Below are 14,294 nucleotides of genomic sequence, written 5' to 3'. Positions count from 1 at the left end.
TCCAACCCCTTCCCGAAAGTCCTTGCCCCAACTCTGCCCCCCTCCCTGCCCCATTGGACCCCTTCCCCAAATCCCCGCCCTGGCCCCGCCTCCTCCCCTCAGCGCGCCCCGTTCCCCCTCCTCCCCCCTCCCTCCCAGCCGTGCGAAACAGCTGTTTCGCAGCGCAAGCGTTGGGAGCTAGGGGGGGAAAGCGGGCACTCTCTAGAGTGATCGACATTCACTTTCTTGAATGATCAACTCTTCTTTGGGGAAAAATAATAATGGCAAAATTCCAGACATTTTTAGATATTTAAAAATACCTCCTGGATGGCAATTTAAGAACCAAAAAGCCGGACATGTCCGGGAAAATAAGGACGTATGGTAACCCTAAATATCTTCAAAGCCAGAGGCCTGAAGGTCAACAGCTTAATGTCATGGTTCCCAAGGGTGCTAAGCACTTGCAGTTCCCACTGAGGTCCCTGGGAGCTGTGGGTGCTTGGTACCTTGGAAAAATCAGGCCACTTTTATTTAGATGCCTGTGTCAAATCTAGGGGTGCTCTTTGGTGATTAACACTGTACCTGGATCTGTTACTAGCATGGGATGACTGTAGCATAAACGCCGGTGGATATTTCAGTCTGTCTGGGTAGCAGAGCCTAGGAAGAGAAGAAGCTTTTCTAATAGTTGTCTAACAGTGTACCCTTAAGGGTCATTAAGAGACAATGCAAAAGTGGACAGCATTAATGGCTCTAGCCACCTCAAGGGGAGCTGCCAAATGAGTTTGAACAAGAAAGAACCAGATTGAGGGCTTGTCTTTCTACCTAGGGGAATTGGCCTGAATAGCTATTACAGAATAAGCTATTCCACTCTAGCTCTGCTGGAATAACTCCTCATGTGGACGCTGTTCTTGAATAAAAGTCACCGTATTCCAGAATCATTCCTCCACGAGAATAGCTTATTCTGCTGTCGCTGTGCCTGTCAATCTTCCCATGTAGACAAGGAGGATGAGCACTGGCTAAGAGAATGTAAGTGGCTTCTGATCTGCCCCAGTAACTTAACAAAAAAGCCTGTCTAATTTACAAGTTTCAGAGTAGCAGCCATGTTAGTCTGTATTGTAGTCTGTTATTAGTCTGAATGCATCCGATGAAGTGAGCTTTAGCTCATGAAAGCTTATGTTCAAATAAATTGATTAGCCTCTGAGGTGCCACAAGTCCTCCTTTTCTTTTTGTCTAATTTAGATCATCATAGACTATTAAGGTTGGAAGAGATTTTTGGAGGTCATCTAGTCCAACCCCCTGCTCAAAGCAGGACCAACCCCAACTAAATCATCCCAGCCAGGGATTTGTCAAGCTGGACCTTAAAAACCTCTAAGGATAGAGATTCCAGCACCTCCCTAGGTAACCCATTCCAGTGCTTCACCACCCTCCTAGTGAAATAGTTTTTCCTAATATCCAACCTAGACCTCCCCCACTGCAACTTGAGACCATTGCTGCTTGTCCGGTCGTCCTCCACCACTGAGAACAGCTGAGCTCCATCCTTTTTGGAACCCCTCTTCAGGTAGTTGAAGGCTGCTATCAAAGCCCCCCTCACTCTTCTCTTCTGCAGAAGAAATAAGATCAGTTCCCTCAGCCTCTCCTCATAAGTCATGTGCCCCAGCTCCCTAATCACTTTTGTTGCCCTCTGCTGGACTCTGTCCAATTTTCGGCCCCCCCACTACAGAAAGAATATGGACAAATTGGAGACAGTACTCCAGCTGTGGCCTTGCCATTGCCGAATAGAGGGGAATAATCATTTCCCTCGATCTGCTGGCAATGCTCCTACTAATGCAGCCCAATAGACCATTAGCCTTCTTGGCAACAAGGGCACGCTGGTGACTTATATCCAGCTTCTCGTTCACTGTAATCTTCAGGTCCTTTTCTGCAGAACTGCAGCTTAGCCAGTTGATCCCCAGCCTGTAGCGGTGCATCGGATTCTTCTGTCCTAAGTGCAGGACTCTGCACTTGTCCTTGTTGAACCTCATCAGATTTCTTTTCGCCCAATCCTCCAATTTGTCTAGGTCACTCTGGACCCTATCCCTACCCTCCAGCATATCTACCTCTCCCCCCAGTTTAGTGTCATCTGCAAACTTGCTGAGGGTGCAATCCATCCCATTATCCAGATTATTGACAAATACCTAAGATTTCAAGCATGAGTGCCTCAGGGGTCTGTCCTGGGGCCGGTTTTGAAGATACTGGCTGCCAACTAGACATGGAGCTGTGGATCACAACCCGTTGAGCCCAACGATCTAGCTAGCTTTCTGTCCACCTAATAGTCCATTCATCCAATCCATACTACTTTAACTTGCTTGAAAAAATACTGTGGGAGACCGTATCAAAAGTTTTGCTAAAGTCAAGGTATATAATTGAGTACTTCAGCTTTTTCAACATCATCTGTCACTAGGTTGCCCCCCACCCCATTCAGTAAGGGTCCCACACTTTCCCCAACAGTCTTCTGGATGTTTACATACCTGTAGAAACCTTTGTTACCCTTCAGATCCCTTGCTAGCTGCAACTCCAGGTGTGCTTTGGCCTTCCTGATTTCACCCCTGCATGCGCAAGCAATATTTTTATACTCCTCCCTAGTCATCTGTCCAAGTTTCCACTTCTTGTAAGCTTCCTTTTCGTTGTTTAAGCTCACCGAAGATTTCTCTGTTAAGCCAAGCTGGTTGCCTGCCATATTCGCTATTCTTTCTGCACATCGAGATGGTTTGTTCCTGCACCCTCAATAAGGCTTCTTTAAAATGAGTCCAGGAGAGCTGGCTGTCTTTCCCCCTCATATTAGCCTCCCAGGGGATCCTGCCCATCAGTTCCCTGAGGGAGTCTAAGTCTGCTTTTCTGAAGTCTAGGGTCCGTATTCTGCTGCTCTCTTTTCTTCCTTTTGTCAGGATCCTGAACTTGACCATCTCACGGTCACTGCTGCTAAGTTTGCCACCCACTTCTACTTCCCCTACCAATTCTTCCCGGTTTGTGAGCAGCAGGTCAAGAGGAGCACGGCCCCTATTTGGTTCCTCCAGCACTTGCACCAAGAAGTTGTCCCCAATACTTTCCAAAAACTTCCTGGATTGTCTGTGCACTGCTGTATTGCTCTCCCAGCTGATGTCAGGATGATTGAAGTTCCCCATGAGAACCAGGGCCTGTGATCTGGAAACTTCTGTTAGTTGTCCGAAGAAAGACTCGTCTACCTCCTCCTCCTGGTCTGGTGGTCTATAGCAGACGCCCACCACGACATCACCCTTGCTGCTCTCACCTCTAAACTTAACCCAAAGACTCTCAACAGGCTTTTTTCCAGTTTCATACTGGAGATCTGAGCAATCCTACTGCTCCCTTACATGAAGTGCAACTCCTCCACCTTTCCTCCCCAGCCTGTCCTTCCTGAACAGTTTATACCCATCCATGACAGTGCTCCAGTCATGTGAGTTACCCCACCAAGTCTCTGTTATTCCAATGACATCCTAGTTCCTAGACTGTGCCAGGACTTCCAGTTCTTCTTGCTTGTTTCCCTGGCTTCTTGCGTTAGTGTTCAGGCACCTAAGATAACTAGCTGTTTGCCGTACTTTCTCAGTAGTGATGCATAAGAGCAGAGGAGGCTAGCTAGGTGTACTTTGTTAATTCAAAATCTTTTCTCTAATGTGTTCCTCTAACTACTGCATACAAATACTTCATTTTGAGAAGGCTGTTGTTGGTCACTATATCACTGGTCACAGATTCCCAAAGGGAAGCAACACGGGTGCCCAGACTGCAGTCGGATATATAATGTGATAAATGGTCTGGCTGCGTGGGGCACTGTACCCAGGTCCTGGTCTGAGAGTGGAAGAAACCTGAGATTCCACCCCGAGATGGGTAAGGGCAAGAGGCTGAAGCTCCAGGCCTGTGCTGGTTGCACTCAGAGCCCAGAAAGGAGGCAGAAGTGCAGGAAGTCTCATGACCTTCTGTAGAAGACTCCATGGTGAGCATGCCTGACCTTGGCTGGATGTGGCGTTGCAGGGCCTTCCCTCTTGGTCACCTTGTCCTGACGACCGCTCAGGCCCTGTGGTGGTCTGGTTCTAGTGACTCAGCCCTCCGGCTAACTCACATACAGTCTTGCCCTTCCTGCATCCGATGAAGTGAGCTGTAGCTCACGAAAGCTTATGCTCAAATAAATTTGTTAGTCTCTAAGGTGCCACAAGTCCTCCTTTTCTTTTTGCGGATACAGACTAACACGGCTGCTACTCTGAAGCCCATCCCAATGTATCATGTCTCAAACAAAGTGTCCAGAACAATATTGGTCATCAATACCACGTCTTCCACCCCTCCAGGACTCCTCTTCAGTGCCAGCTTTCCCACAGCAGAACTCAAAGAGCACCAAATAAAACCAAACACAATTTAAGCCACTTTGCCTGGAGCTTGAGCTCAGACCCTCAGGGTTCTCCTCAGCATCCTGATCCTCTTCTGGAAGAGCCAGCACAGAGATACTCCATTCCTATGGCTTCCCTGTGGTTCCATTCCCAGGGAGAGGGAACTCTAGACCCCTTTCTCCTAGGTCTGGCCCACATGAGTCTCCCCAGCTGGGTCTGTATAAGGAATGAAGACGCAACAAAGTGGTATACAAAGGTATACACTCCATGACACAGTGACAATGCCTGACAATATGTCTTTCAGTGGTGAACTTAAGCACCCAGGCTTGAAAATAATGGGATCCCCTTCTCTCTGCCTCACTTTACCCATCTGTATTATTGTTATGTGCGCTACAGTAGCGCCTTGCGGCTCCCACCAAGACCAGGGCCACACTGCGCTAGGTGATGTACAAACATATAGTAAGAGACAGTCGTGTCCTTAAAGAGCCTGCAATCTAAACAGACAATATGGGAGGGGAAACAGAGGTATGTAGAGGGGAAGGACATGCCCAAGAACACACAGCAGATCAGTGGCAGAGCCAGGAACAGCACCCAAGTTACCTGTTTCCCAGGCCAGCACCCTACCCACTGGACTGCCCAGGTAGCCTCTGTAAAGCCAGGAGCACAAGAGCTCTGTGATCCTGGAAGGACATGGGCTTTTCTAATTTCTGGGGAGACACTTGCACTTGTGATGTTTGGGGAGTAGGAAACTCTAGAGGTCTCAGCATCTACCTTATGAGCCAGTTCTGGAGCCAACAGCAGGCATTAATGAAAGGGGCTTTTAAGCCTCATCCTCCCTGGATGGCAGGAAGGAACTTCCACTGACAAGAACTTCAGTCTCCCTTGTGAGCAGTTTGAGAGATTGTTAGGAAAGAGACCTAATTATGTTTGATGGATTGGTGCTGGGGACTATTATTCGTCCCTGGGCTGGAGGCAGAACATTACGTATATTTTACAGAAGAATTCAAGCTGCTGCTGCACATGACGTACCGGATTCTGACCTCACCCTGCTTTTACACCTCATTACTTCATTTACACTGCCTTCAGTGGGGAGATACTCCTGATTTGCACCAGTGTAAATAAGATCAGAGTCAAGCCCCTTATGTTCAGCTTCATGTTATCTAGCTCTTAAGTTTTGCATTCTCCCACCGTGATTAACCTCTGTGGGTATGTCCTCTGGCTGTGCACAGGATACCCATCCATCCACCAGCAGGTGACAGACAGCAACGCCGTCTAAGCATGACTAGAACTAGAGACACACAGACGGATAGAACTAATGTCAGACAGAGCTCAGCTTATATATGGAGAGGCTAGAATAATCAGACGTGTACAAGGTGCAGGTACAAATGTGAAAAATCATTTCTTGCCAACAGAACCATTCAATCTTCCACCGAATTGGAACGACGAGGAAAAGTCTGTTTAGCATTTCCTACACTTCAAATGACTCCACACATCTCCCCCTGAGAACCCAGCCCTATCGCTGAAGAAAGGGACACAAGGTCATGGCAGAGCAGGAAAGGGAAATCGACATGCTTTTAAATAATTAAAATAATCATTTGTATTACATTAGTGCCTGTAGGCTCAAACAGAGATTGAGGCCCCCCTGTGCTAGGTGGAGACACACAGGAACACATACTAAGAGACAATCCCTGCTCTCAAACACTAACAATTTAAACAGACAAGACAGAGGGACAGTGGAAATGGAGGAACAGAGAAAGTGTCTAGCAGGTCAGCAGCAGACCCAGGAATAAAACACAGGTTCCCTGACTCCCAGTTTAGAGCCCTACCCACTAGCTTTAACCCCAAACCAATGAAAGCAAACAACTGTGCAGGATCTTAGCTCCTGAGATCAGTGGTTTGTTTTTCCAACCCCTGATATGCAATGCGCACTAAACGGTCAGGTTGACGGGAAGTGGGAAGAGTCTTCTATTGACATTTCGTTTATGCAATTGGTTTCACACTCTCATTGTAACACTTATTCAAATATCTCCTGCCTTGGGTGGTTTGGCATGCAAGCGGTTTGACATGTAATGGCAAATCAGAGTCTTGGATCAAAGTGAATTGCAGAATTGAGTCCAAAAGTTAAGTACATAGCATATTTCTTTCCCCCCCCCAACAAGAAAAACTACCTAATTAATGCCAGGTATTTGGTTTCCCACTCCCCGATGTTCCCACAAGGCAGCTAGATGGCTCAGAAATGTACCTTCAGAGTCACTGATGAACAGAAGTTGTGGGCTCTTTGAAAGAGGGCATGTAGTTAAAGAAGGGAGTGTCTGATACCAAACTGGATGGCTGTAAAATATGGCAGAGGATATCATAAGTTGGGGGAAATAAGGGCTTTTTATACCAAGGCAAAGGTACAAAAACGGACATTTTCAAGCTGTTATTATTATTTAATAAATTGTGGTTGCACCTAAAGGCCACAGCAAGATTGGGTCCCGTTGTGCTAGGTGCGGTACAAACCTAGTCAATAAATGTCCCTGCCCCAAAGCGCTTACAGGCTACAAGGTGGATGAGACAAACAAGCGCGCTGCAGGAGACAGGGTAGCAAATACAAGTGGACGTGCCCAATTCCTTGCCATTCAGTAGCAAGGATCACACACGCCACCGGCCTGGCACTTTAAGAGCATGGCACATGTGAGAGCACCCACTGGGACCAGGTAAAGCAGCGTTGGGCTCATTGAGAGTAAAATGGGCCCCAGTACATCATGTTCCCTCCAGCCCCTCACCTGCCCATTTCACTTTATTTACACAGATGTTTTGGGGGCCTCCCAAGCTCAGGGCCCCAGTATCAGTGTCTTCCCTTTCCACCCTCATTATGCTGATGGAATGGGGTGCTCAGTCCAAAGTATCTTTCCAGATGCCCCTGGGATCTGACCTACCCATCAAGGTACTTATTTGGCCCCTGTTACCACAGCATCTGAGCACCCCCCCCCCAATCTCCAATGGATTTATAAACACAGCACCCACCGAGCAGAATGGCAGTGCAATTAGCCTCCACTTCAAAACAAAAAGATGGCGAACTGAGGCCCAGGGAGACTAAGTGACTCTTCATGCCCCCTTCCTTTAACTCCTGGTGATTGCCAATTATGAGGATGAAGCCACAGCAGGGCAAGATAAGGGAAGGAGGCTTCCGCAACCCATGCCGGCAGCCCCTCCTCAGCACCCCACTGAGGGACAGCAGTTGATGTGAAAATGTGAGCGACAGGGCCGGAAAGCCGCTCACTGCCCTTCAGCGTGGGCTGTGAAATTAGGCTATCTGCGAAGGTGAGGCCTTGGCCTGATTCCATTGTTGCTGAGTGCAGGTGATGAGCTGCTCTTACGGGGCCTTGTCAATACACTGCAGTCCTGACCTGCTGCCCCTGCTCTTACGACTCCACTACGCTCATGGCTCCCGCCTGCGGCAACAAAGAACCCACTGCTCGCTGAGCCCCCCAACCGTGCTCCTCCAGCTCAGCATCTCGCGGGATCAGGCCCTTCTCTGAGCCCAGAGCTGTTTAGAGCACTGCAACGCATTCATGCGGACGCTCTGCAGAAACACAGGAGCCGAGGGAGCTGTGGGGAGTCAGACTCCCTGGAGCCAGAGCTTAGAAACCACTGCCCAGTGCAATGTGCCCCTCGAACGGTTCTCATTTTAGGGAGAGACGGCTGAGATTTTCAAAGGTGCCTAGGGAGCACGGATGCCATTTTTAATGGGGAATTGTGCCTCTAACTCCCCTCCGGTTGCTTTGAAAATCTCACCTTTGTGTTTTTTAAGCCAATCTCACGGTTTGGGGAGCTGGACTCTTGATTTTTTGAGCAGTGGGGGTTGGTCAGACTGCATTATTGGCGGAGCACAGCCTGAACAGACTCTGTTGGGTTCATGTCTATGCCCCTTTTTCTCCATGCACGCTTCATTTAAAACACATGAGTATTCTCTGGGACTTGCTCTGATGCTCAAAATTAAGCACAGGCTTAACTGCTTTGCTGATCTGGGGCCTCACGTTGGCTGAACACTAAAAAACCAATTGTGAATGGCACCCTGTCCGAGAAGGGAGTAGGGGCAGAAGGAGGGGAATGAGTGGCTAATGGACTCCTCTGCTCAGCACAGCCGAGGGGGATGGTCCTGAAGAGTTCTCCTGACTCAGCTCATGTTCAGATTCAAAGTCCCCAGCCAAAGCCCTTTTACTTGCTGCTTGACTTCTACAGCCTGCAGCTTGCCAAGGCCTAATTGGAAAAAGCTAACGACTGTTTTCTAGCGCTGCCAATTCCTCGCCCTCCAGCAGCAAGAGCAAAGCTGCCAGCGGCTTTAAGAGGAGAACAAAAAGCCAGAAAGGATCGCTCGCCCCACATAAGCACACTGGGATCCTAAAGCTACCATCTGATATTTATTAGGGCTGCTCAGCCCAGGGAGTTTCACTGCTCTCCTAAGGGCTGGGTAGGAGGTCAGGTGACATTCTGATGCCTCAGTGAAAATAAAGTGCACTGCAAAACACTGGCTTCTCATCCTCGTTTTGCATTTGCATATCATTGGGTTTGCATTATATGGAATATGGCCCCCATCCAGAAAAGGGATTAATTTAGCATGCACTTAATTTTAAGCATGTGATTAAGTTCCATTGAAGTCAATTTGGTGCATGCGTAAGTGCTTTGCTGAATCGGGCCCTTTACAAGAAATCATTTCAAATGCTACAATAAATCTGTGACCGCCTCGGACTTCTTCCCAGTCCCCTGACAAAGTGGGGCAGAGAAATGAGACCCTCCCGCGATGAGGCCACGCAAGGCAAAGGAGAATCTCCATTAGCAAAAGGGCCCCATGACCCACAGCAGCGCAGTTCCCGACTGCACCCAGGAAAGGGCAGTAGTGACACAAACGAAATAGCCAGTTCATCAGAATGCATGCTGATGGCAGGGCCACACGGCTGCCTGTGCCCCTTTCTTGTGTACTAGCTCGGAGGAAGCTAGCGCCTGTATGGCGACCCTTGCAGCGGGGAGGTGTGATTCCCAGCAATGTCAGCAGAGCCGGAGTTTGATTTTTTGTTATTTTTATTTTTTAAAGGCAGGTGGCTAGCCTGCTGTGCTATTTTGTCCTATGGAACGCAGATAGGATGAGAGGGTGTCGCTACATTTGGGATATGAGATGACAAGACAGAGGCAAAACTGGGGGTGGTGGTTTTGAGTTTGGCAAAACCTCGATGGGTGCCACAGAAATGGCCCGGATTGTAGTGTGTGTGGCTCTGGGTTCAGATAACTGTGGGTCTGTGCTGCTGCACCTTTCTGTTGAATATGGAGACAGAAAATCAACTGGGGTTCCATTTATCTGCCTCTCCCACTAAGTCAGAGATGAGGGGGTTCCATAAAAGGTCTGGGTTTGTCTCACCTCTCGGACTTTTTTTCCAACCTAACTAAAATTTGAGATTTTTTTCTTTATTTTTAGTTTTGTAAACTCTTACCCCAGAGATGAAGTTAGCCTTTAGTCTGGATTTCATATTTTAACAAAAAGAAAAGGAGTACTTGTGGCACCTTAGAGACTAACCAATTTATTTGAGCATAAGCTTTCGTGAGCTACAGCTCACTTCATCGGATGTGAGCTGTAGCTCACGAAAGCTTATGCTCAAATAAATTGGTTAGCCTCTAAGGTGCCACAAGTCCTCCTTTTCTTTTTGCGAATACAGACTAACACGGCTGTTACTCTGAAACCTGTCATATTTTAACAAGTTCCTCTTCTTTATCATGTGTAATAGGAGAGATGGAGCAGGAGGGCGAGATGCTGCATGTAACAGTGCAGGCGGCTTGCAGGGTATCAAAGCCATCTGATAGTTTGGACCCAATTCTCCGGGTTACACATGAAAGCAGTGGGAACAGGTTCATGCTGGCAATGCAAACCCCACCCTCCATATTGGATGCCCCTAGGAGAAAAGATTGTACATGGGAACACTAAGGCACAACGGGCTATCAGCTCTGTAAAACTACAAGCAGGGGGAGTACCAGGGAAAACAGTGCTTTTGGCGTGTGCTGCGATTGCTCCCCTCTGCAGCTGGCTGGTGTGGAAGTGAGGGAAGGAGAAGGTCACGGCCTTGTTTTCTCCCCATTCTTTTGGGGAAATCACTAGCCCTGAGTGGGACAGGGGATTGCAAGGGCTGCAGTTGTGGCCAGAGAACATCCAGAATGGATCGACCCAAAAAAACACATGTGGAGCGCTCCGAAGTGGGGGATTGGGTTCCCCATCACTGGAAATGCCACGTATCTGTCTGGGGGCCATTCCACCTCATCTCGTGTAATAAACTAAACCAAACCGGTGCAACTCTATACATCAAATGATGTTCTTTGGCTCCGAGTCACACAACAGCCAGAGGACCAGCTACACTATGACGGTACAGCAGCCCTGCTGCAGTGCCCTAGGCTGGGCTGCTGTAGTTTAGACGTGATGCCCTAACTGCTCGGATTGTATATAGGCAGAATAAAAGCCATCTCATGTCTGTGGCATGCCGAACATTTAAAGCACTAGGCAAAGCCATTTGTCTGAACCCTGTAGCACGTAGATGTCAAAACAAAAGTAACACATCCAGGTTTCTATTTCACTTCTCTAGGCTGTATGGATGCCCCCTCGTGGTTCAGACAGATTCTGTTTTTCAGCTAAAGTCTGCAGGTAGCCGGTTGAACTTTGGGTGACACATCTGACTATTGCTTGCAGTGATGTTGTAGCCGTGTTAGTCCCAGGATTCTACCAAGTGGGTGGGGTAATATCTTTTATTGGACCAACTTCTGCTGAGGGAGAGAGACTAGCTTTCGAACTTATACAGAGCTCTCCTTCAGGTCTGTGTAAGTTCGAAAGCTTGTCTCTTTCACCTACAGAAATTGGTCCAGTAAAAGATTACTCCACCCACCTTGTCTCTCTAACATCTGACTGTTGCATGGGAGACGGTGGAAGGTGTATTTTCATTAATAAACAGGTCTTGTTTAACTTGGCCATTTAAATGGCTGAACTCTTTCTAACTTGGTTCCCTTTGCTGAGGAGAGGGGATAGCTCAGTGGTTTGAGCATTGGCCTGCTAAACCCACGGTTGTGAGTTCAATCCTTGAGGGGGCCGTTTAGGGATCTGGGGCAAAAAAAAAAAAATAAAAAATTGGGGATTGTGCCTGCTTTGAGCAGGGGGTTGGACTAGATGATCTCCTGAGGTCCCTTCCAACTCTGATATTCTATGATTCTATGTCACATCTGCCGGTGACTGACCTTTCCCTTTTCTGACTTGGCCTTTCAAGGCAAATGAAGTGGGTGGTGGAGTGGGTTCCCCCTCCCCCCCTTAAGTGGCTTTAGTGCTGATGAATGATGTTGGGTTGACAGCCCTGGAGAGTCAAGCCCCATGTTTATCCACAGAACCAGTACAGAATGGGTAGCAGTACTGGAAGCTTGATACTCATATGCTCCATCCACCGGCCCCAGGACCCCAATGTGACCTGGGTAGCAGCAGGGGTGAGTGGGGAGTTAACTCTCGGGGGCCCATTCAATTCTGCACATCCCTGTTGAGACTGCCAGCAAGAGGGGCAATGGATGGAGACCCACGGTCTCATTTCCCATATGCCACTAAGCAGCCATTGATTAATTTCAAGCACTTTCAACATGGGCTTGAGTTGAGCTGGCCGTGTGGAGGTTCCTTATTCCATTTTCAAAGACCCTAAACCAGAGTCCCTCAGGAAAGTCACTTTAGATTCCATTTCCTGTGCTGCACTGGAGGGGATCAGAATATGGAGGTCTGTGACCTCAGCCAACCGCAGACAGAGTCGGAAGTGGATTGCTCTGACTTTGGGCTTACTGCTCCATAATAACACCGGTGAAATTACTTCATTAGTCCCCAGGGCCCCATTTCCTTCCTTCCCTCAGCCAAAGTGAAGCTGAAAATAGCGGTTTGCATTTCTCATATTTCTCTCCAAAACATATTAAGATCCAATCAACCAAAACCTCTTCTCCTAGCAGCCAGTCCTGAGCATGTGACCTACACCCCCCGCACCCCCTCAGAGAAGGAAAGAGCTTTTCTGCTACCTCAAAAATTCCATCCCAAATACAATTCTCATGGAACATTGAGGGAGGAGTCCCATTAAGTCCTCAGAAGTCAGGAAATACCAGGGATAAAGCTGCAGGGGCAACCTTAACTCTGCCCCTGTGTGCATGTACACCTGTCTTTAATACGTGATTAAGGCTACGATTTGGTCACTGAGGTTGTGGAATCGGTGACTTCTGCAGACCACCGTGAATTCAGTCCACAGCAGCTGGGAGCTGCAGGGTACCCACACCGCCCGTGGTGGCTGGGAGCTGCGGGGCACCCGGGGGATCTCCCACAGCTCCCCAGCCTAGGGCAGGAATCCCCCAGAGCTCCCCAATTCCCGGGCGGTGGGGGATCCCCGTAGCTCCCCAGCCACTGCGGGCGGGGATCACTCCCAGCCCCAGCAGGGGGCACAGCTGCCAGCCACAGCAGGACAGGGTGCTGGACTCTCCTCCCTCCCCATTTTTTCATGGACATTTTTTGTAAAAAAGTCAGGGACAGGTCACGGCTTCCATGAATTGTCGTTTATTGCCCGTGACTTTTACTAAAAATGTCCATGACACAAATCACAGCCTTATATATGATCAGATGCTAATTCTCAAAAGCAACAAGGAGAGCCCTAGGCTGTACCGGGAGTCAAATCAACCCCCACCAATACCTACATATGGGAGACACAAGTTGCTTCTTGGAGCAGCTATTGTGGAACCCACAAGGGGAGAGGTGATTCTTGATTTAGTCCTAATTGGAACACAGAATCTGGTTCAAGACGTACCTATAGCTGAAACGCTCAGTCATAGTGACCATAATGTAATTAAATTGAATGTCCTTGTGGGGGGGATAATTCCAAAACACCCACCAGGGTTACATTTAATTTTAAAAAGGGGACCTACACAAAAATAACGATGCTTATTAAATGGAAACTAAAAGGACCTGTAGCAAGAGTTAAAAGTCTGCAAGCAGCATGGGGGCTATTTAAAAACACCATAAGAGAGGCTCAGACTAAACTACACCCCAAATCAGAAAAGACATTAAGGTGATCAAAAGAATGCCACCATGGCTAAACAGCAGAGTAATGGAAGCTGTTAGAGTCAAAAAGACACCCTTTAACATTTGTAAGTCAAACCCTAATGAGGATAATAAGAAGGTGCACAAACTCTGGCAGGTTAAGTGTAAAACTAAAATACTGCAGGCCAAGAAGGAATTTGAGAAGCAACTTGCAAAAGATGCAAAAACTAACAGTAAAAAATGGTTGAAGTATAGCCAAAGTGTGAAGGCTGCCAACGAGACCACTAGATGACAAAGATGCTAAAGATGCATGCTTCACATGCATCCGATGAAGTGGGTATTCGCCCACCAAAGCTTATGCTCCAATACGTCTGTTAGTCTATAAGGTACCACAGGACTCTTTGCCGCTTTCACAGATGCTAAAGGAGCACTCAAGGAAGACAAGGCCATTGCAGAGAAACTAAATGAATTCTTTCCATCGGTGCTCATTGCAAAGGATGGGGGGTGGGGGAGATATCCACACCACAGCTATCATTTTTGGGCAACAAATCTGAAACAGTGTCCGGCACTGATGTGTCAATAGAAGAGGTTTTAGAACAAATTGATAAATTAAACCATAGTAAGTAATCAGGACCAGATGGGATTCACCCAAGAATTTGAAGGAAGTAAAATATGAAATTGCAAAACCACGGTATATAAACTGGTTTCAGAGTAGCAGCCGTGTTAGTCTGTATCCGCAAAAAGAACAGGAGGACTTGTGGCACCTTAGAGACTAACCAATTTATTTGAGCATAAGCTTTTGTGAGCTACAGCTCACTTCATCGGATGCATTTAGTGGAAAATACAGTGGGGAAATTTAGCTTACCTTAAGTGATCACTCT

The sequence above is a fragment of the Lepidochelys kempii genome, chromosome 25, assembly GCF_965140285.1.
Source record: "Lepidochelys kempii isolate rLepKem1 chromosome 25, rLepKem1.hap1, whole genome shotgun sequence".
In the NCBI taxonomy this organism is placed as follows: Eukaryota; Metazoa; Chordata; order Testudines; family Cheloniidae; genus Lepidochelys; species Lepidochelys kempii.
This window is presented reverse-complemented; position numbering follows the sequence as displayed.